Below are 22579 nucleotides of genomic sequence, written 5' to 3'. Positions count from 1 at the left end.
AAGGTTGAACCTTAAAAAACTTATCTCTGCTATCCTATCTCTACGATACACACTCCAGTTCCGTGAGATTATTTCTGGATCCATTATATCATTTCTCAGCCATGATTCAACTCCTATTACAATATCTGGTAAGTATATATCTATTAAATTACTTAGTTCTATTCCTTTCTTTACAATACTTCTACAGTTCAATACTAACATTTTTATGTCATCCCTACTTGACTTCCAGATCTCTGTACCCTTATCACTGCTCCCTAGACTACCCCGTTTCCCTGACTGTACCTCCCTATAACTCTTCCAAACAAATTTTCTAACTGCGGTTTAAGTGAAGGTCATCTGAGCGCAGATCCCTATCTCGTAACCACCCATTAGGATCTAGAAATTTCGCTCCCAGTTTCCCACATACCCACTCTATAGTCTCACTTAAACCCCCAATTATCCTCCAGTCAGTATCCCTCCTACACAGTATTCCACTGATAACAATTTCTGCTTCCTTAAACTTCACCCGTGCTTCATTTACCAGATCCCACACATCCCCAACTATGTTGGTACTTATACCAGCTTGCTTTACGTTGTTGTACCAACGTGAAACACTACAAACTTCTCCTTCCCCTCCTCCTTCTCTTCTACTTTCTTCAACATCTGCCTCAACCTAATTCGTACCCTGGTTCCCTTTCTTCCACACACTTTCCCCACACGAATTCCCCATGACCAGAGCCTCAACCCTACCCACCTAAACTGATCCCCTCCCCTCCTGGTCAGCCCTATCTTTACTGACAGCTGCAGTAGCTACTTCCTCTTCCCTTTTATCCTTCCCATGACCCTGTTCCACCTGACTTTTCCTGTCCTCTACTCTACATTTCACTTTCCTACCATTTCCCTTCCTCCTACTTCCACACTTTTTAACAACAGTTCCCTGTTCCTGATCTTCCCTCTGTTGTTCTACCTGCAGTGACTCGTACCCATTTCTGTCCTTAATTCTGATCCTGAATAGGGCCCTTAGCCTTCAATCTCCTTCCCCGTAGAATATTAGACCACCTTTCTTCTACAATTCCTCCCTTTCCTTCTCATCCCTCTTTTGCACTTACTGTATCCTGTACATTGTTTGAGGGAGTCCTACCTTCCTTCCTGTCTTCTGAGAGAATTCTAATTATCTCTCTCAAACTCTCCAACTTCTCCCTCATACTCCTTGATGCCTGACCACACCCACAGTTCCTACACTTGCACTCCTTAGCCACTCTTTACAGAAAAATGAAATGAAAAGGAAAAAATAAAATAATAACTGTGCCAAAAAATGAAAGGAAAAAGATATTGTCTAGGAGTAGTACACAAAGATTACATGACAATAAGGTAATTAATATACTAATACACTACAATACTACTTATTTGTATTCTATTTTTATCCTGTAACACCCAAACAGGATAAAAACTGCCGTTAATTACTGACTACCGAAAGGAATACACCAGAATTACACAATTCTAAACTTTTTTTTTTTTTTTTTGCTAGTTGCTTTACGTCGCACCGACACAGATAGGTCTTATGGCGACGATGGGACAGGGAAGGGCTAGGAGTGGGAAGGAAGCGGCCGTGGCCTTAATTAAGGTACAGCCCCAGCATTTGCCTGGTGTGAAAATGGGAAACCACGGAAAACCATTTTCAGGGCTGCCGACAGTGGGGTTCGAACCTACTATCTCCCGAATACTGGATACTGGCCGCACTTAAGTGACTTCAGTTATCGAGCTCGGTCAATTCTAAACTGCAGTTAAGCCTATCCTAATTACAACAGAATTCTAGTAAGAGTTTCTACAGATATCTCTACTATAGGCCTACTACGCAAATATTTTACAATAATAGAATGAGCACGCTAATTTCTAATGGATAGGCCCTATTACTTGTATACTACAGTACACTACAATTATTTTAAACTATGTTCAGACATATCCTAATTACAATACGGTATGTTACTACTAAGAACAAACAGAAATGAAAATTAAAAGTTTCTAATTTGCAAGAACTACTCAAATTTTACCAACAAAGCTAAATGCTGAGATAGATTATTATTATTAGTACTATTTTATCTTACTATGCTCTAATAGATACACACGAAAGATACATACACAAAGATACACACGAATATAGCAGGCAGGATATGGTGCTATCTAAATATAGGTACCGTATCTACACTACAATTATCCACTGAAATGTGGTTATGATTTTTACAGCTGGTGGATTACTATTATTTTTCCTACTATGCGGGACAGAGAATAAAAGTGTCCTTAAATGCTGAAAAAGAGTTTGTCTACAATAATTTCTGTGAAAACCACGCAGGGGGCTTGAACTACAATATTATTGGGATATAGAAATTTGATTAACTTTTACTCGATGAATAAACAATGGTGCAAAGTACAAAGTATGCCGTGAATACAGTAATCAGCTGATTTTTGTATTTGTTTACACAACTACCATGTGCATGTACTCTCTGATTTCGTCGGAATGCAGCAGCGATCGTCAACAATCCAAAGACTGTTGAGTACCGTAATTATCCAGTGACCCCCTCTGGGTGGGGGACGCAGACGAAGAATACACCCACGGTATCCTCTGCCTGTCGTAAGAGGCGACTAAAAGGGGCGACCAAGTGATGATCAAATTAGAACCATGAAACTATTTGTGATTAGTACCACCACGCAGGGAACGCCATGGGTCGCCTTTATTTGTGCGTTGTACCACTATGTTCTGTACCAAATAGGTTTGTGATTAGTAGCAAACGTGTGCACGACGGCTTTTACAATGCCTGTGATTAATAGCACTATACGAGCGACACCATGGGATGAAGGAACCCATGGTTCTGGCTTGCCTATGATTGGTACCCCCTATATGAGGAACACCACGGGATAGTACTAGTCCCTGGGGTTAATACACTTAGGTGACGAACACCATAGGTTTGCGTTGCCTGTCAAGGGCACCGTAATGTGCGAAACACATTAGGTCTGTAATACATGTGCGAATTTCATTACCTGTTCCATTCTGTATGGAATACCACGAGTCTACGCTACTCTTGATTAGTACCGCAACATGTGAAATACCATGGTTCTACCTTTCTTGCGATAAATACCATTATGAGGGCCAATGAGCTAGATTTTGGACCCGTTTCGAGAACGAGCATATTCTAATCGATTCAGCATTGTGCTCTAGAAGCAGTCCCTTGGTCCGTACTACTATTGTTTTGTGCCAGCTTCTGTGCATGTGAGGCACTGTGGGTCGGATCCACTGATCATTTTAACTTCATATCAATCAATCCATTCATTCATTCTTCGTCCTTATGCTTTGAATTCTGGTCAGTGGAGGATTTTGGACTTTTAATTTGTCATCTCATTTCGTACCATTAGGGGCCGGTGACCTCGATGGTAGGCCCCTTTAAACAACAAACAGCAATCAATCCAATTATCCAGTGAAGTACCGTGTATTCTCTTTAATGTCTTTTTAAATAAAAGTTTACAGGCGTATCGTGTTAGTTAATTGAATAAATTATTACCTTCACGATAGTTTGAACGGATGTCTATATGAAATACTGGAAAATCTGCGGAAGTTACAAGTCCTTATGAGAATCTACCCTTGTAAGTATTATACCAACGAACCTACAGATATTTAAAAAAAATTAAACTTGATATTGTTACCTACAGTATTTCCTAAACCTAAATTCGAAATAAATAACATTACTCCCAATTTCTACCAACAAGCACTAAACACCAATATATAAATAGCACTGAATGGGTCACACACACACACACACACACACAAAATTAAACAATTTCAGTAGGTTTTAACTGCTTCATCACTGCAATAATGCATGAGCACTCTCAACAGCCGACCATTCACAAGTGCATTCAACAATGGATTCCATTGTTTGGAATACCGTAAGTTTACGCTACTGTTGATTAGTACCACAACTTGAGAAATACCATGGTTTTACTTTACTAGCGATAAGTACCATTATGAGGGACTGTTGACCTGGATTTTGGACCCCTTTAGACAACAAGCATCATCGATTCAGGATTGTGCTTTGGAAGCAGTCCCTTGGTCAGTAATATAGTTCTGGGAAGGTGAGGCATAATACCAATATAAATGATCCATTATTGGACTTTATCAATTTTCCAGCTAACTCATTCCTGGTCTAGCGCAGTGTGCTAAGTTGAGCTCATTAGTTGGCAAATAGCACACATACCAAGATGCATGGCTAGTGCATATAATGTCCAATAACGGACCATTTATATTGTTATTATAAATTTACTCATTCGGGACAAATATTTCAGATTCCCTATGGGAATCAATATCTATATCAAGGTGAGGCATTGTGGGTCGGATCCACTGATTGTTTTAAATTCATATTCAGCCATTCACTCTTCATCATCACGTTTTGAATTGTGGTCAGTGGATGAATTTTAGACTTTTAAATTGTCATTGCATTTAGTTTTATTTCTTACCATTAGGTGCTGATGACCTAGATGTTAGGCCCCTTTAAACAACAAGCATCGGCATCATCACAATTTAATATCTTTAAAGCCATCAGAGTTCAAAAATGTTTCGTAAAAAATGTTCATGCATTTGTATTATTCCAAGGTGTTGAAAGTTAGCTATTGAGCTCGGTGCACATTGAGACACATTTGTCCACAGAGCAGGGCAAAGTAAGGCAGGACATTGTAGTGATGAGGAAACTGTAAAGTGCATGTGAGCGCACAATGCCATGCAGCTTCTCATCGGATTTCAAGTGGAAAGAACAATAGATTCCTTTCAGGACTCCCTTTTGTCTTGTTTTTTAAGTGCTTGTTCCTTTATGATTTTTTTTTCATTTTGATACTTGTCTTCACAATTTCCCTTGTCGATATAGGCTGATGACCACATGGTTCTTCACCTCGAGACTGTGGTAGCAAAAGCTACCACCATCGCCAGTTACACTATTGAACATTATTTCCATGATATGGACCAAGCAACAAAAGTCTAAAATTCATAAATATCTCTGTTATCATAGCAAGTAAGGTATAACTGTACAAGACATAAAAGTTCGGGAATTATATTCGCAGTAACTTTTTAAAGTAGTATTTATCGATAAGACCACTAACAACATAGATACTTGAGAATTAAACTTTAGGCTTTTGTCTAAACTACCATTTCACAAAGCCTGAATAAAATTTATAGCTTACACTGTAGTTCCATTCCCCAAATTTACATACCAATTTTCATTGAAATCTGTTTAGCCACTTTTTTGTGATGCGTGTACATACATACATACATACATACATATGCACCGCCCTACTTATGGGTCTCCGGCGATGTATCTACAGGGTCGTAAATTTGGTTTTAAATCTATTGGGCATAATATATATAACTTAGCAGCTTAAAGGGTAGGCGAATACGGGTGTCATGTAACTAGAAACGAACGAGAACATTTATAATTTGTAAATAAAAGTTTTTTTTTAAAGACTCCTGCTGATGGAAAATGATGCAAATATACATGGCAAATACATAATCGAATTTCAGACAAATTAAACCCTGGATACATTGAGCATTGTTCAAGCCTCAGGAATAAGACCGAGTAATAATCACTCCAGAAGAATCTATTTATTAAATATTAATCAATAAAGCTACTCCCAATTTTACTGGGAAAACAAAACCATGATACTCAAATATAAACAAATCTGAGTGACATCTAATGTAACATATATTTCCTACTGTAATAACCAAAAGTAATATAACGTAAACAATCACAAACTTCAGATGCCCTGGGTCCAAATCGAACCCCACCCATGTATACACGAATCCTATCACACCATTGGTTGAAACTAGTGTCCACCCTGAATGACATCACAATACAATCAATACTCAAGACATAGAGAAATTATATACACAACACAGATGAACGCTAACCACCAGTCCCATTGTTTTTGGGTCTGCCGGTTCAATCCACACCCCCTGTGAGTGGGGGACGCACATGTAGAATACACCTGCGGTATCCCCCACCTGTTGTAAGAGGCGACTAAAAGGGGCGACCAAGGGATGATCAAATTAGAACCATCAGACTACTTGTAATTAGTACCATTTCGCAGGGAACACCATGGGTCACATTTACGTGTGTGTAGTACCACTATGTTAGGTATGCAATAGGTTTGTGATTAGTAGCGGCAGTGTGTGAATCAGGATAAGGGTCTTACAGTACCTGTGATTTCTACCCCTATATGAGTAACACCATGGGATGAGCGACACCATGGTTCTGCCTTGCCTACGCTTGGTTCCCACTATGTGAGGAATTCCACGGGATAGTTTGGGTCCCTGTGGTTGGTACACTTATGTGAGGAACGCCATAGGTTTGTGTTGCCTTTAAATAGCTCCGCAGTGTGCGAAACACCATAGGTCTGTGTTATATGTGCGCACGTACATTACCTGTGAATAGTACCATAATGTGTGGAATCTATGCTACTTTTGATTAGTATCTCCAATTGACAAGTAGCATGGTTCTGCTTTCCTAGTGATAAGTACCACTATTAGGGGCCGATGACCTGGATTTTGGACCCGTTTCAACTACAAGCATAATCGATTGAACATCGTGCTACAGAGGCAGTCCCTGGGTCAGCAATACTATTGTTTTGTGCCAGCTTCTGTGCATGTGAGGCACTCTGGGTCAGTTCTACTGATCGTTTTTAATTCATATCCACCCATCCATTCATTCTTCATCCTCACGGTTTGAATTCTGGTCAGTGGAGGATTTTGGACTTTTAATTTGTCATAACATTTTGTCTCATTTCATATCATTATTGCCGATGACCTCTACGTTAGGCCCCTTTAAACAAGCATCATCATCAGGTTCAATCCACACCTGAACCCAGGATCTTCGACGTTTGCAGAGAGGCTGAAATCCATACTAATAATTTTGAGATGCACGAAAACAATTAAGAAAAAAAGGAAACCATGTTTGTGATTTCTGTAATTTATTTAAGTCAGCTGAGGAAATGAATCATATAGCATTCCACACAGGAACAATATTAGAAACCTTTTACATGTCACGATACAAACCATGATTTCATGGTGTGGGGTTACAGACACAAAAAAAATACTAACAGCACACTCTTAGAGACGAGCTATCCTTCACTCACCCTCTCGGCCAGGGGCATGGCAAACAGGTCATAACTTGAGATTGTCAGGGGAAGACCAATTCCGTCCCTTTAAATATCACTCTCAACATCAATTCACTTATAGCACACTCATTTCAACAAAGTGATTCATAATTCATTTCTACTAACCTACTACGCTGGCATAGCAGGGGGAAAGTTGATACTCCCATGCGGCGCGACAGATGGCGGATAGAGGTGTCCTAACTGGCTTGCCAGCGGACCTTAGCAAAATAAAATAGCTCTCATGGACCAATCACACATCCCCCTGTGGGTGGGGGACGTACGTGAAGATTACACCCACGGTATCCCCTGCCTGCTGTTAGAAGCTACTAAAAGGGGCCACCAAGGGATGATCGAATTAGAACCACGAGACTACTTGTAACTTGTATCACCATGCGGGGAAAACCATGGGTCGCTTTTACTTGCACATAGTACCACTGTGTTAGGTACACAATAGGTTTGTGGTTAGTAGTGACAGTGTGTGAATCAGAGTGAGTTTTGCAATACCTTTGATTAGTACCACTATATGAGCGACACCATGGGTCTGTCTTGCCTATGATTTGTACCCACTATGTGAGAAACACCACGGGATTGTCGGAGTCCCTGTGATTAGTACACCTATGTGAGGAACACCATAGGTTTGCATTGCCTGTAAATGGTGCCGCATTGGGAGAAACACCATAGTCTTTGTTACATGTGCACATTACATTACCTGTGAGTAGTCCCATAATGTGTGGAAGACCATGAGTCTATGCTACTTTTGATTAGTACTATAACATGACAAATACCATTGTTCTACTTTCCTAGCGATAAGTACCATGACCTGGATTTTGGACCCCTTTAGAATACAAGCGTCTTCGATTCTGGATTGTGCTTTAGAAGCAATTCGTCAGTCAGTAATACTATTGTTTAACACTAGTGTCTGGGAATGTGGGGCATTACAGGTTGGATCCATTGATTGTTTTAAATTCATACACATCCATTCATTCTTAGTCATGTTTTGAATTCTGATCAATGGATGATTTTGGACTTTTAAATTGTCATTACATTAGGGGCCGATGACCTAGATGTTAGGCCCCTTTAAACAACAAGCATCATTATAATTCATTTCTTATTTCTCAATTCAATAATCGTTCATGTGTCCACCCACAATCTGACTTCCAATATTTGCACCGTGAGTTCTGATTTCAATTCATTTCCAGCATCGTTGCCTGGTGCATTTTTCAGCAGATTATTCCTTTTTTTTTCCACACAACCTTTCCCACAGCTGGATCAGTGGTAACCCAGCAGACACAGAAATCTAAATAACAAAACATGGCTTATATTATTATTATTATTATTATTATTATTATCATTATCATTAATCTTTAAAAAATGGGCCTAACCGTTACCTGATAGGGCAACGTGACTTACATGCTCACTAATTCCTTACTTTACATTTGCATCATTACTATAGAAATTCACACGTTAATTACAAACAAGCACAATTGTAACTCCACACATTTCGAAGTGTAATTAGGATCCTACTGTTATCGAAAACACACATTATAGTAATTCACAATTCAAATAAATGGGACCTGCCTATATGACCTACCTGGTCTCTAAAATTCACACTGACTGACAAGATTCAGAAACTCACCCTTAAGGCTGAAGTCCTAGAAAAATATGTGATATTGGTCCTCCTATATGGATTCTGAAACTTGGCACTAACACTAAAACAAAGGCAAATGATCCAGGTATGCCAGCGTGAAATGGAAAGATAAATACTCCAGGTCTCATCGACAGACAGAATACGGAACGAGGATATACGAAGGAGAACCAGCATGAAAGATGCTCTGATGGCAGCTGATAAGCTAAAATGGAAATGGGGAGGACACGTAGCAAGACTGGATCAAAATCAATGGACTCACAAAATGACAATCTGGGATCCCAGAAAAGGAAGACGGAACATGGGAAGGCAAAGACCTAGATGGGCAGATGATTTGTGAGGTGGGGAGGAAAACAATGGATAAGAACAGCAAAAATAAGGAAAGAGTGGAAAGACCTAGGAAAAGTTGTGTGCAGAGATCGCTAACGTTACGGGATACACATTTGGTTCAAGCCCTGATAAGTTAGGTCGATTAAGACACATATGATAGAAATTGTGCAACAGTGAAATATACGACAGTGCACTTCCACAAAGAGGGAAACCTGAAAGTCACCTGTCTGATCACTCTGGGATAAAATAGTAAAAGTGCCAAGAATAAAACAAGAGGTTTTTATGAAGTAGTGAACATGAAAATATAACCTTCGTGTTAACTGCGGAAAGAAGCCACGCAGGTGTAAAGTATGTTGAAGTATGTTCTCAGGACAGGGGCGAAGTATACAACATACAATAGTATGCCTCCACGAAGAGGACACCGTGATGGTCATCTTCTGATCACTCAGAAAAGTAGCAAGACTGTTGTCAAATAGACATTAAGACGTTTGAAGTAGTGATCTGATAACTCATCATGGAACACATAGTGAAAGGAGTTCGTGCACATGTAAAGTATGTCATAGAGAATTTCGAACAGATTACACTAGCCAATATGATTTTGCGGTAAAATAGAAAATATGTAATTCGTAAGGAAATCGCTGCCCCGATTCTGAAATATATGCTATTTTTTTTCTATCACATCTAGTTTTGACGCAATTTGGCGTTTTATTATCTGCATGAATTCATAAAATGTAATATTGAGAGATGTTCTCGCGCAACTGTTTTTAGAATACAATTATTTGATTTGATTTGTTATTGTTTGCATTTTATTATAGGTTTATTGCTGTCTAAATGTTCATTTTGTAGTTGGGGGTTTTCTGGTAAATTCATAACAAACTCCCCCAGATACGCAATAGACCACGAGGTATGTAGAATTGAAGATAAGACAGTTGAGCGTTTGTCTTTCATCTTAGACCACTTGAATAAACGCACGTGTTAAAAGCCCCAGCCCTTATGCAATGTTTATGATGGACTGATTAAGCAGTTTCCTTTCAACGATAAGTGTTGCTTGAGACAGGCTCCAAGAAGTACCGGTACGTGTTTAGTGCGTCTTTTAAAGTTGACATTCATTTAATTGTGGGCCTATCGTGTGCGTGAGATTTAATGTAATTTAATTTCAAATTGATCAGTAATAAGGGAAGTTCCAGTGTTTTAACACCGTCATGGCTAGTGTTTCAGGGGTGTACAGAAGACAGTGTAAACAAAGTCCTCAAAAGTTTTGTTAAATTTGTGGAGTTTGTGTGTTCGATTCCAAGGTGCGTCAGATAGACTCGTTTGTAAAGAAACTTTATTTTCCTTACTTCAGATTGAAAGTTGGGGATCAAGAGAACTTTCACACCTCATATTGCATGCAATACCTGTGTTGAGGGACTATGTTACTGGTATGAGGGCAAACAAAACTCAATGCTATTTGCTATACCGATGCAATGGCAAGAGCAAAAGAGCCAACATGACAACTGCTATTTTTGTATGACCCATGTTGTCGGTTATAATAAGAAAAGTGAAAACAAAATAAAATATCCGAATCTCAAGTCAGCTCTTCGACCAGTTCCTGATGGACCTGACTTACCTGTACCCACACCACCTACTCACTTGAGTGAGGAAAGTAGCAGTTCATTGCAATCTGACGACGAAGAAATAGATTTTGAGCGACGTCAATATGACACACCTTCAGACAAATTCACGCAATCCGAATTGAATGGTCTGATAAGGGACTTAGAGCTAACCAAGGAAAAAAGTGAATTACTTCGTCCAAGATTGTGCTAAAAGAATATGTTGGCACACGGTGTTACATTTTCCTGGTACCGAAATCGTGACAAAGAATCCCGAAAGTATTATACTCAAGAAGATGAACTTGTATTTTGTACGGATGTTTCAAATCTTCTACGTCAATTGGGAGAGAAAGAGTATGATCCTAGTAACTGGCGTGTTTTTATTGACTCTTCCAAAAGAAGTTTAAAGGCTGGTTTGCTTCATGATACAAATGTTCTGGCATCCGTACCACTTGCACACTCCAAACAAATGTCTGAAACATACGAGACCTTAAAGTTGGTGCTCCACGAACCTACTACGCCGGCGTAGCAGGGGGAGTGGTGATATTCCCACGTGGCGCATGCCAGGTGGCGGATAGGGGGGTCCTAACTAGCTTGCCGGCGGACTTGAGGGAAATAAAAGACCTCTCGCGGACCAAACACACTGCCCCCTGTGGGTGGGGGACGCAGATGAAGAATACACGCACGTTATCCCCTGCCTGCCATAAGAGGCGACTAAAAGGGGCGAGCAAGGGATGATCAAATTAGAACCATGAGACTATTTGTTCTTTGTACCACCATGCGGGGAACACCATGAGTCGCTTTTACTTGTGCGTAGTACCACTATGTTAGGTACCATATAGGTTTGTGATTAGTAGCAATAGAGTACGTTGGCGGCTTCTACAGTACCTGTGATTCGTACCCGTATATGAGCAACACCATGGTTCTGCCTTGCCTATGCTTAGTACCTACTGTGTGAGGAACACCCCGGGATAGCGCGGATCCCTGCGGTTAGTCCAATTTTGTGAGGAACATCATATTTTGCGTTGCATGTATAGGTTTGCGTTGCCTGTAAATAGCACCGCAGTGTGCGAAACACCATAGGTCTGTATTCCCTGTGCAAATTTCATTACCTGTGTTTGGTACCATACTGTGTGGAATGCCGCGAGTCTAAGCTACTTTTGATTAGTACCGGAACATGACAAATGCCATTGTTGTACTTTCCTAACGATAAGTACCATTATGATAGGCCGATGACTTGGATTTTGGACCATTTTGGACTAACAACGTTGTCGATTTAGTATTATGCTATAGACGCAGTCCGTTGGTCAGTAATACTATTGTTTCATGTCAGTTTTTGTGAATGCGAGACTTTGCGTGTCGGATCCACTGATTGTTTTAAATTCATCTCCATCCATGCATTCTTCGCCCTCACATTTTGAATTCTGGTCAGTGGAGGCTTTTGGACTTTTAATTTGTCATTTCGTCTCATTTCGTACCATTAGGGGCCGATGACCTCTGTTAGGCCCCTTTAAACAACAAGCATCATCATAATCATCATCAAAGTTGGTGCTTGAAAAAATTAAATATCATGAGCATGGATGGCAAATTTGCAGTGATTTGAAGATCATTGGATTGTTGCTGGGACAACAAAAAGGCTGTACAAAATTTCCCTGTTTCCTATGCAAATGGGATAGCAGTCCACGGGATAAACACTGGGATACAGTGAATTGGCCAGAAAGGAAACAACTACAACCAGGATCCAAAAAGTCTTGAATGTAAGTCTTATTGACCGTGAAAAAATTCTGCTTCCACCCTTGCACATCAAATTAGGGTTGATGAAACAGTATGTCAAGGCATTAGATAAAAGTAGCCTATGCTTCCAATATTTATCCAATAAATTTCCCTCATTATCAGATGCAAAATTCAAAGAAGGCGTATTTGATGCACCATAGATTCGTAAACTGATAAAGGATAAAAATTTCACAGACACGATGACCAGAATTGAGAAAGAGGCATGGAACGCATTCAAAGGTGTAGTGACTAAATTCCTTGGCAACATTAAGGACCCTCAGTACAAAGAAACTGTAAGGAAAATGTTGGTAAAGTTTAAGGAACTCAGTTGTAATATGAGCCTTAAGCTTCATTTCTTAGCTTCGCATCTGGATTATTTCCCTCCAAATTTAGGAGCTGTCAGTGAAGAACAAGGTGATAGGTTTCACCAGGATCTCAAAGATGCAGAACAACACTATCAGGGACGTTGGGATGCGAATATGATGGCCGATTACTGTTGGTCGATTGCACGAGATGACCCTTCTAGAGATCATTCAAGAACTTAAAAAACCTGGAAATTCCATGGAAAACGGAAAAAGATGGAGGTGTGAATCTAACCTGCACATAATGTAAGTAACAAAACTATGTATGTTTAACCATGTAATTTTTATTCAAGGTACGGTTATATTAGTTTAAAAGCAACTGCACCGGGTGAGTTGGCCGTGCGGTTAGAGGCATGCTGCTGTGAGCATGCATCCAGGAGATAGTGGGTTCAAATCCCACTGTCGGCAGCCCTGAAGATGGTTTTCTGTGGTTTCCCATTTTCACACCAGGCAAATGCTGGTGCTGTACCTTAACAAGGCCCTAGGCCTTTCCTATTCCATTGTCGCCATAAGACATATGTGTCAGTGCGACGTAAAGCTAGCAAAAGAAAAGGCAACTGTACAGCCGAAACTAAATAGGCGCTTTATGCTTCAGTTTCACGAATTTCAATATACATTAAAATTATGATACAAACCATCTACTTGCTTACAAAGCAGCATTTGTGTGTATTTAATGCATGCAAAATATGATTACGTTTTGCAAGCTGATCAAATTTAATCAATACTAAGTATCAACAATTTTACGTAAGAACAAAATAACATTTTGTAAAATTGCCACTAAACCAGACGTGATACGCCAAAACGAATTTTTTTCTCGAATTCTGCGTTAAGAAATTCATAAAACCCACCTATTTTCCTTTTTACCGCACAATTTTTTTTCTTCTTTTTTTTTCTCAGACTAGTGTTATAAGCTCAAGAACTTAAAAGAATCGTCTACAACATTCAGAGGAGAAGCTGTGGAAGAATGAAGTGTGCAAGGGTACACTTTCACCAAGAAGGAATCTCAACCCTTCCTGGGGAAAAAAGTATACAAGTGTCAATAATAACATTGCATTTTCGCGAATTGTTGATCTCGAAAAGCACAATTGCATCCACTCGGCGGTGAGACTACAAAAATGTAACAACATGCAGTAATACGTTTTCACGAAACAAACTAGGAAATAACCAATATAATAGTACTTTTCAGGACCTGCTCACCTGATGAGTTAAACCGAGCACTGTCCCTGGATTGCTGGAGGCCATAGCCGTTAGGGGATGCACAAGGCTTTTTTTAAAAAAATATTTATTTACCCATGTATTTCATTGGAGGTCACTGGTTTGGCTCTCTGGGTGGCTCATTGCAACATTTCTTCTTTCACACAGGATAATCTACACTATAATTACTTGGCATGCATGATAGCTCAGCCGGTTGAGTACCAGCCCTCTTACAAAACCGATCCCAAGAACTATCCAAATAAAACCACAGAAAAGTAACCCCAACCAGATACTAGCAGTATTCCCCAAATAAAATGAAAAAGGATAACCTTCCCACGAACAAATGTTCCCACATCTACAAATTGTCACTCAGATGTGTTACTAAAATAAACTCTGTGCCATGCCTTTGCACATTCACAGTTTAACAAACTAAGAATCCCTATCAGTTACTAGCTACAGCATTTTAAAATGAATACTCTGTACCCTTTGTGTGATTCATAATAGAGTGGTATTACTCAGCCTTATTGTTCGTCGATGACACCTTGGTCCATCGTGGTTTTTAGTGTTATGTCCATGTTGATAGCTGTAGATTCCATCTGCTGGCTGCGAATGCTACTGCAAAACTCCATAGTCCTAGGCACTGGAAATCTTCAATATCTATGGCACAGATACATACACAGTAATTACCCGTTCCATTCGTCTGCGTCACCGCACACTAACTGACCCGATTTCTGATTCATTGTCCCAGAATCAAATATGTTAATACAGAGTATATTTAATCATATCCATACAGCTTATTGATAGCACTCCTCTGAAATATCCCCTGTATCCCTGATCATTTTAGTGACGCTAATACCATTACCAGTCTGCCTTCTTTGTCTCGGGCGACGGAGGCAGTAATAATTCTATTAGTTCATACTTATTCTTCAAATATTGTCAAAATAATTTGACCGCACACTGTTATATTCCCGTTCTTAGTTCTACTCATACACCACTTGAATGTAGTCATTGCAACTATTCACCACATTAAAAGTTCACACAAAAAGGAAACTGTAGCCCGAGACCGACACGTCTGTCCCTCACGAGATGGTGTGGAAGAAAGCTTTAGGGTAATGCTTCCTGCTTCTTATATCAACTAGGAAGATTCTCCCTCTCAAATTTTGCATACGCCGTATTCACTGGGTATTAGAGGCGCAATAATGCGATAATCAGGTAACCCGTGACCTTATAAGAGGTTAAGATTCTCCCAGACAACATCTGTTCGCACAATCCAGAGTAATAAATAAATATCTGTACTTGTTTTCAATTGATTCAAGAGTCTTCCTCACTGTTAAGTGGCTGTCAAGAAAATACACATGTCCTCTGTAATTTTCCCCTCTTATATAACCAGTTATTCCTTCTTTTGTTGGAAATTATAGTCTTAAGGAGCGTCACAAACACTAATAAAATTCACTGATGACAAACAGCTCTTTTGGATCTCTGTGCAATGCAGTATTATTAAAATCATTAATTTCCTTGATATTGAAAACGAGGTTAGCCATGCTGTTTTAAAGATAGGTTCAAGATTACGCTTGTGAAAAGTTTTACCTCTCCCTTTCACAGACGACTTGTGGTCAGGATAACCCCACTCCTCTTGTCATCCTAGGATTCCCTCGCTCAGCTTGGTGGAGACACACTCTAGCTTCATGCTTGGCGTTCCATGATTCGAGTTCCCGCGTACTTGCTTCCAGACAATAAAATGCGTGTTCCCCTTATCCCTAGTCCTTGCTCCATGTCCCTGTTAGGTACAATACATACATACATGATGGAAAATTGAAATTAAACGGTGCATTATAGTTCACATGGTTCAGATTATATAAAATGTAGTGCGACCGAACGGCTGACATAAATTTCTTCTGTTTCTCAACAAACTATGTGACACGTGCGCAAGAAACTGTTCTGAACACTGCATGGGGTAAGTGGAAGTAGACTTAGAACTGTCCTGTCCTACCTTGCCCTGCCCTGCCCTGCCCTGCCCAGCCCAGCCCGTCAACTTGTGATGATACCGTGAATTGTGTGGATTACAAAAATCTGCCAACTGCATGTGCAGGTATTGGAATTCAACAAATTTATTTCACTAATTGGTTCCTTAGCTGTGGCATCTGTGTTGCTTGTAGTTCATTTAGAATGTTTTTGATATTTGAAAGCTCATGACTTATAAATTATAATAGAAATATTATCAATATTTAAATGTGAATTTTAAAATATTATAGTTAAACTCTTTGCCCAAAAGAGAGTAAAACAGAAGAATAAGAGTATAAATCATTCAAAATTTGATCATTCTGACACTGATTTGGTGTGAATTGTGATGAATTTGTGATGAAAGCAGATCCAGTCTTAGTTGGATCTTTGAAACAGCAACCCACAGATACCCTTCTAGCTGCAATCGATGCTTTGTCTTGGTGGATGCCATTGCAGAAAATGTTGACTCACACAAGTAAGTTGAATCGAAGGGTAATAGCACGTCCATTGTTTTTCTTGATAAATTGGGATATTCATTCCAAATCTGAACCCAAAAGTTTTCAAGAGACTTCCATTTAAATTTACTTTGAAGTGTTCTGTCACATGAGAGTTCTATTAGCTTTTCCCCCCTCTTCTACTGTTGAGAAGTGAGCTATTATGTTCGTATTGAACGGACTGTGATTCTAGTCATACTTGGCAGAAGATTCTGGAAATTTACTTTGAATTGTTGACAAAGGTTTTCGAGATGTACTATGGCAGTTCCACTAGTTTTATCGAAATCTAACTTATTTCTGTCCAGGAACTCCTTCAGCCAAGAAAACATCTCACAGTTATCTTTGTCCATCTGGATTTTGCAAAGTTCAAATTTTCTCTTGAACGCAAGCACTGTATTGCTGAAAAACATAATATTACTATTTCATCCTTGAAGTAATGTGTTAAGATCATTCCCTTTCTCAAACACATCGACCAAGTAGCACAGTATTAGAAACAATTTTTCATCTAGAAACTTAGCTGAGCCTAAGACTGCTGTCTGATAGGAAAAGACGAAGTTTGTTCTTCAGCTCCACAATGTGACAACGGACTGACCTCGAGCAGCCAATATACCTCCATGTGCAATAGAAGCAAATCATGTGTAGATTCCATTTCCTTGCAAAAAAAAAAAAAAATGGAAAATAGCGTACTGTTTAAAGCTATCGCAAAATTGACTGCATCGTTCAACATTTTATAGACTTCCAGTTGTAATACTTTTGAAGCAAGTGCCTCCCTGTCTATCATGCAATGAGTGAATTTTACAGAGGTAACACCACTCACTCTTCCTCTGAATCTTTTTCTAGTTCCAGTAAATGCTGCCGCTCCATGGGTTACATATACCAACATCATTTGTACATGACAGATGGTTGTCAATAAAGGAGTTCATGAGAGAGAAAACGCCTTTGCTTGTTGTCCCACCTTCCAGAGCTTTACAAAATAGAAGGTCCCATGCATTTCATTTTCATTACAGTAGAATATACAAACAAGAAACTATGCACTATTTACTATATCAGTACTATCAAGTTGCAGGGTGATTTTTGGGCTATCATGAAGATGTGGTAGCAATTGATTTTTTTAAAATGTCGGAGGGTATTCTATTAGTACAATGAGCCACTGTATCATCTTAGAGTGGTATAAACTTCAGACATTCACCAAACTTTTCTCTGTGCATGGTCGCACACATTTTCACGGCTGCGGAAGGAAATAATTTCTCACCAATGATGTGTCGATTTGGATTGTGCAGTTAAACATGATACCTCTTAGGCTCTTAGTGCTTTTAAAGGGATCTGGCATTTCCTTTTAGTTGTTGCTCATGATGCTTAAAAATTATGGGTTTACTTACATGATCTGGATGTTTTGTCTGCAAGTCTCTCTTAAGTTTCACAGGCTTCAAGCTGTCATTCTGTAAAATTTCCAAACGAAGATTGCATTGAGGTTGTTTCTGATTATTCAGAAGATTGCTGATAAAGCCTAATGTCAGATAATCATCTTGATATTTATGCACTTTGGTTTTGGGTGTAGAATTAATGCTAATGGCGGGAGCAGAAGCAGATGCGAAGAAGAATGTACTTTGTTTAAATTTGAGTCTTGTTCCCTGTTAGGATTGAATATTTTCAAAGGAGGACAAGCACCCTATAAATCATTTCCATGGGATATCACTTTACCGTAACTTATCAGTAACTTATTCATGGGTGTGGTGATATTAGTTCATTGTAAATTGGCCTAACTACTTCCACTGAACATGCACTAGAATTCACCTGTTCACTCACTGTTTTTGAACTGACTGCAAAGGCCTGGCTTGAGTATAGGACACTCAGACAATAATACTCTGCCACTCTCAGCTATCGTCATCTATGCATAATGACAGATATTTCCCTTTATTATAATATACTAATTGCCCCTCAATATTGTACCACCCGGATTTCCTGCCATCTGTCATAGGAAACACAGGACCGAGCTCGATAGCTGCAGTCGCTTAAGTGCAGCCAATATCCAGTAATTGGGAGATAGTAGGTTCGAGCCCCACTGTCGGCAGCCCTGAAGATGGTTTTCCGTGGTTTCCCATTTTCACACCAGGCAAATGCCGGGGCTGTACCTTAATTAAGGCCACGGCCACTTCCTAGACCTTTCCTATCCCATCATCGCCATAAGACATATCTGTGTCGGCGCGACATAGAGGAAAATAGCAAAACAAAAAAAACAAAAAACAAAGGAAACACAGGTTCAAGAATGCCTTACAATGTTATAAATGCACACAGAATAAAATCAGCTATAGGTCTAAAATTTTTGACACAGACTGGAATTTTTTTTCTCCTGGTAAGTGAACCATGCTTTCTACCTGACCATGAAAGAATGTTAAGAGCGTGGCTGTGCTAAGACCCTGTTCATTATCTTGTGGCCAGAGGCAATAGGAATTTTACTTGACTGACAATGGTTTCTTCTACCAATGATGGAAATTTCTGAAAAACGTTTTGGAACTGTGGATGAAGGATTAAAAGCATTAATCCTGCATAACTTATCCTGTCTTGACCTTCATTTTTGGTGTGGTTGCTAGAAAAGTTATAGTAATGAGCAGACAGTTTTATGACGAGTAAACAAATGACTGAGTGTAAGGAATGTGATAAAGATGTATTGAAAGAGCAGTATCCTTCTGAATGGCAGTGGAATATTTCAAGCCATTTCTCATTGTTGTGGGGTATATCCATAAGTAGACAGAGATGGAAATATCTTGAGAGGGAAAACTGGAAGTGAACGCAGAATGAAACACCACCAATAGATTCAAAAGTGCCAAATGTGAAAATTTACAAAACTCTATTTTATTATACAAGGTGAAGGTAACAGAACAGAACTGCAACAAATGAGGTCATTAAGGACCAAGCCAAGATTATTGGAGAAAAATGAGGTATTACCAGTATGCAGTAATGGCTGAATGTGTTACAACACTGTAGACTGCTTGATCTTGCAGTCTTGGAAGAAGTCCATGAGAAACTTGCAACAGTCGTTAAGGAGTACAATATAAGGAATGTGTTCAACATGGATGAAACAGCTTATTTTTATCACATATGGCCCAGTAAAATGTTCTTAATTACCCTGTTAAAGGCTGTATTTTCATCTTTTAAAAAAAAGTGGAGGGGGGGGGGATGCAAAAGAGAAAATTACTCTTCCATTCTGCATCAGTGTCAATGCAAACAACAAGCAGACAATGATGGTGATAGGTAAAGCAGCTAATCTTCAATGTTCTAAAAATGTCAAACCATCAGTTTATGTTTAGTATAGGAATAATAGAAAGCCATGGGGTTTGCTGTTTAATTTGAGATGTGGATCATGGCTTTCAACAATGATATCAGAAGAAAGGATTGGAATGTGTTCTGCTTCTTGATGATATGGCATGTCATAAGATCCTTGCCTGTGTAAATGGTTTTGAAGTGCAATTCTTTCCTCCTCAGTGTACTGGGTGCCTTCAACATTTGGATGCTGGCATGATCAAAAGTTTGAAAGTGCTCTACAAGAGGCACCAAATAAAGAAAATCATTCAGAAGATAAATTGTCGGTTTGTCATTAAAGCATGCATGAAGAGAAGTTGGGTTAACACAATAAGCAATATCTGCACGCATGAATTATTTCTGGGGCACATGCATGTGAAGAAAATCAACCATTTGAGCATTAGAGGGAACACTAATCTTTTTCCGATAGCATCGGAGATAGCAACTATCACAATAGAGGAATTTATAGCAATGGACTAAGAAAAGGAAGTGTTTCAAAAACTTTCTACTGAGCTTTGTGAAGATACCAGATGCAGAAAATAATGGTAAAAAGGAAAGTGAGAAACCAGAGCTTATGTATAAAAAAAGTATTGGTTACAGAAGCTATGAAGTGTGGAAATCTTTTGCATTCTCATTTAAAACAGAATTTTTATCAAAGGAAATGTGTGAACACATGACTAAATGATTCAGTAAACAGAATTTACAGCTCATTATTGCAGGTGTTCAAAAGCTGAGGCATCCGTATCATTGTTGTTTAAAGCCCTCGTGAAATGTTTCGTAGACAGGTGGTACAAATTTCATAAGTTTCATAATGTCCTCATACTTAGCCCTCTGTAACTTTCTGCCACAGGGGTATTTTGTGTTCAGCACTAAGTCAGGTAGTACAGATGGCTTCCCCTTCCCTTTTTGTAGAATTATTGTTTCTTCTGGAGCAAAGTCCCCAAAACAAACTTTTATATGCATAGCCCGGGTTCCTTTCATGAACTAAAACTGAGATGCCTTTCTTATATCTACTTTGTTTTTCCACTGGTCACATTTCTCTTTATGAACATTTTGTTTAAGTTGTTGAGATCTTTAAAATCCTCAGTCCCCTTTTCAATAACAGTGAAAGGTTTCCTAATAAGATCACACCACTGTCCAGGTGTATAAATCACTTGGGTTTTCCTTTTAAGTTTTTCAATGACACCAAAGTTTGCATCACATGGAAGGAAAGTGTGACCTGGCACAAGAAATTTGTGTTTGATTTCCTCAAACAATCTACAGTCAATCATATATAGCCATAGCCCCATTATTTCAAAATTCTTGTTCTGACCAACACACGAGTAACTATATACAAGAAGTTTCCTTTTGCCAACCCTTTCGTCAATCAGTGACATAGCTTTCATCAAAGAACTTGTGCTTTCATCTGGACCTCTGGATGCAAGAGACTCAGGCCAAACACACATGTCTGCGGTATTGTTGTTGCACACGTGAATGTCAAAGTTGTAAGTCCACAGTTGTCTTGATAAAACACACATTCGGTTGAGAAGCGAGGAATTGGAAGTGCTTGCTGCAAGTCCATTGTAATAACTAATGTATCACTGTCTGCAGCTTTACTTGCTAGTTTGTCTCTAGCTGCTTGAGCTTTGCACAGATGCACTTCATATTCTGGAGGTTTTGGGTCCCTTTGCTGTGCCTCATCACACACTTGACAGTTATCTGTTGAGGGGAGCTTAAATCCAATGTTACCGGGCGAGTTGGTCATGCGGTTAGGAGCGCGCAGTTGTGAGCTCGCATCCGGGAGTTAGTGGGTTCGAACCCCACTGTCAACAGCGCTGAAGATGGTTTTCTGTGGTTTCCCATTTTCACACCAGGCTGTACCTTAATGAGGCCACGGCCGCTTCCTTCCCATTCTTAGGTTTTTCCTGTCCCATCGTCGCCATAATACCTATCTGTGTCGGTGCGAAGTAAAACAAATACAGCAGTCTCGATTATCCGACCTAAACGGGACCTGGAGTATGTCGGATCACCGAAAATGTCGGATAATACAGAACAACTTCGAAAACGAACTGAAACAAACAAGAAGGCTGTACTCTAGTACTAAAACAATTACATGTTTCACGGTACTCTATTTATTGAATTATCAATTCAATTATACAATACATGCAGTATTGAACGAAAGCATTCCAAATGTCTTACGAAAAGAAACTTGTCAACAATGTCTGCTTACCTGCTGATCCACGTTTTCTTGCTGCGAGATCCCGCCATCAACGAAAAATCAGCACCTCCATTGCACTTGCTTCCGGCTGTTGCTCAACGTAGGTTAATGCCATTTCCAATGCACTTAATCCTTCACTGGGAGTCATAGTTTTCTCCTCTTGTTCTGCAATGCCTCGTTCATCATCATCATCCTCATTTCCATTAGGATTCACAAAATCAATAATATCAGGATCAGTTAGTTTAAACAGCTGATCTTTTGCACACCACTTACTTCAGTTGTAGCATCCTCACAGCCAGGAATGCAATTCAGTAGGGGCACAATGAAGGTCATCGGCGCTCAGATGGCCTTCATTTAAACCGCAGTGGTACGTATAAGTTAGGAAATTTGTTTGGAAGGGTAATAGGGAGGTACATTCCGGGAAACGGGATGGCCTAGGGAGCGGTGATAAGGGAACAGGGAACTGGAAATCAAGTAGAGATGACATAAAATTGTAGGTGTTGAACTGTAGAAGTATTGTAAAG

The 22579-nt window shown here is 39.4% G+C and overlaps 1 protein-coding gene across 1 annotated transcript in view; it reads left to right on the top strand.

Moving 5' to 3' along the window:
* Synj (synaptojanin) overlaps window positions 1-22579 on the top strand; it is a 427286-nt gene that overhangs the window by 11638 nt on the left and 393069 nt on the right. The gene's annotated exons all lie outside the window — the stretch shown is intronic.

This window comes from Anabrus simplex, chromosome 2, assembly GCF_040414725.1.
Source record: "Anabrus simplex isolate iqAnaSimp1 chromosome 2, ASM4041472v1, whole genome shotgun sequence".
NCBI classification, from domain to species: domain Eukaryota; kingdom Metazoa; phylum Arthropoda; class Insecta; order Orthoptera; family Tettigoniidae; genus Anabrus; species Anabrus simplex.
The sequence above is the reverse complement of the archived record's forward strand: the minus strand, read 5'-3'. Positions and strand labels throughout refer to the sequence as shown.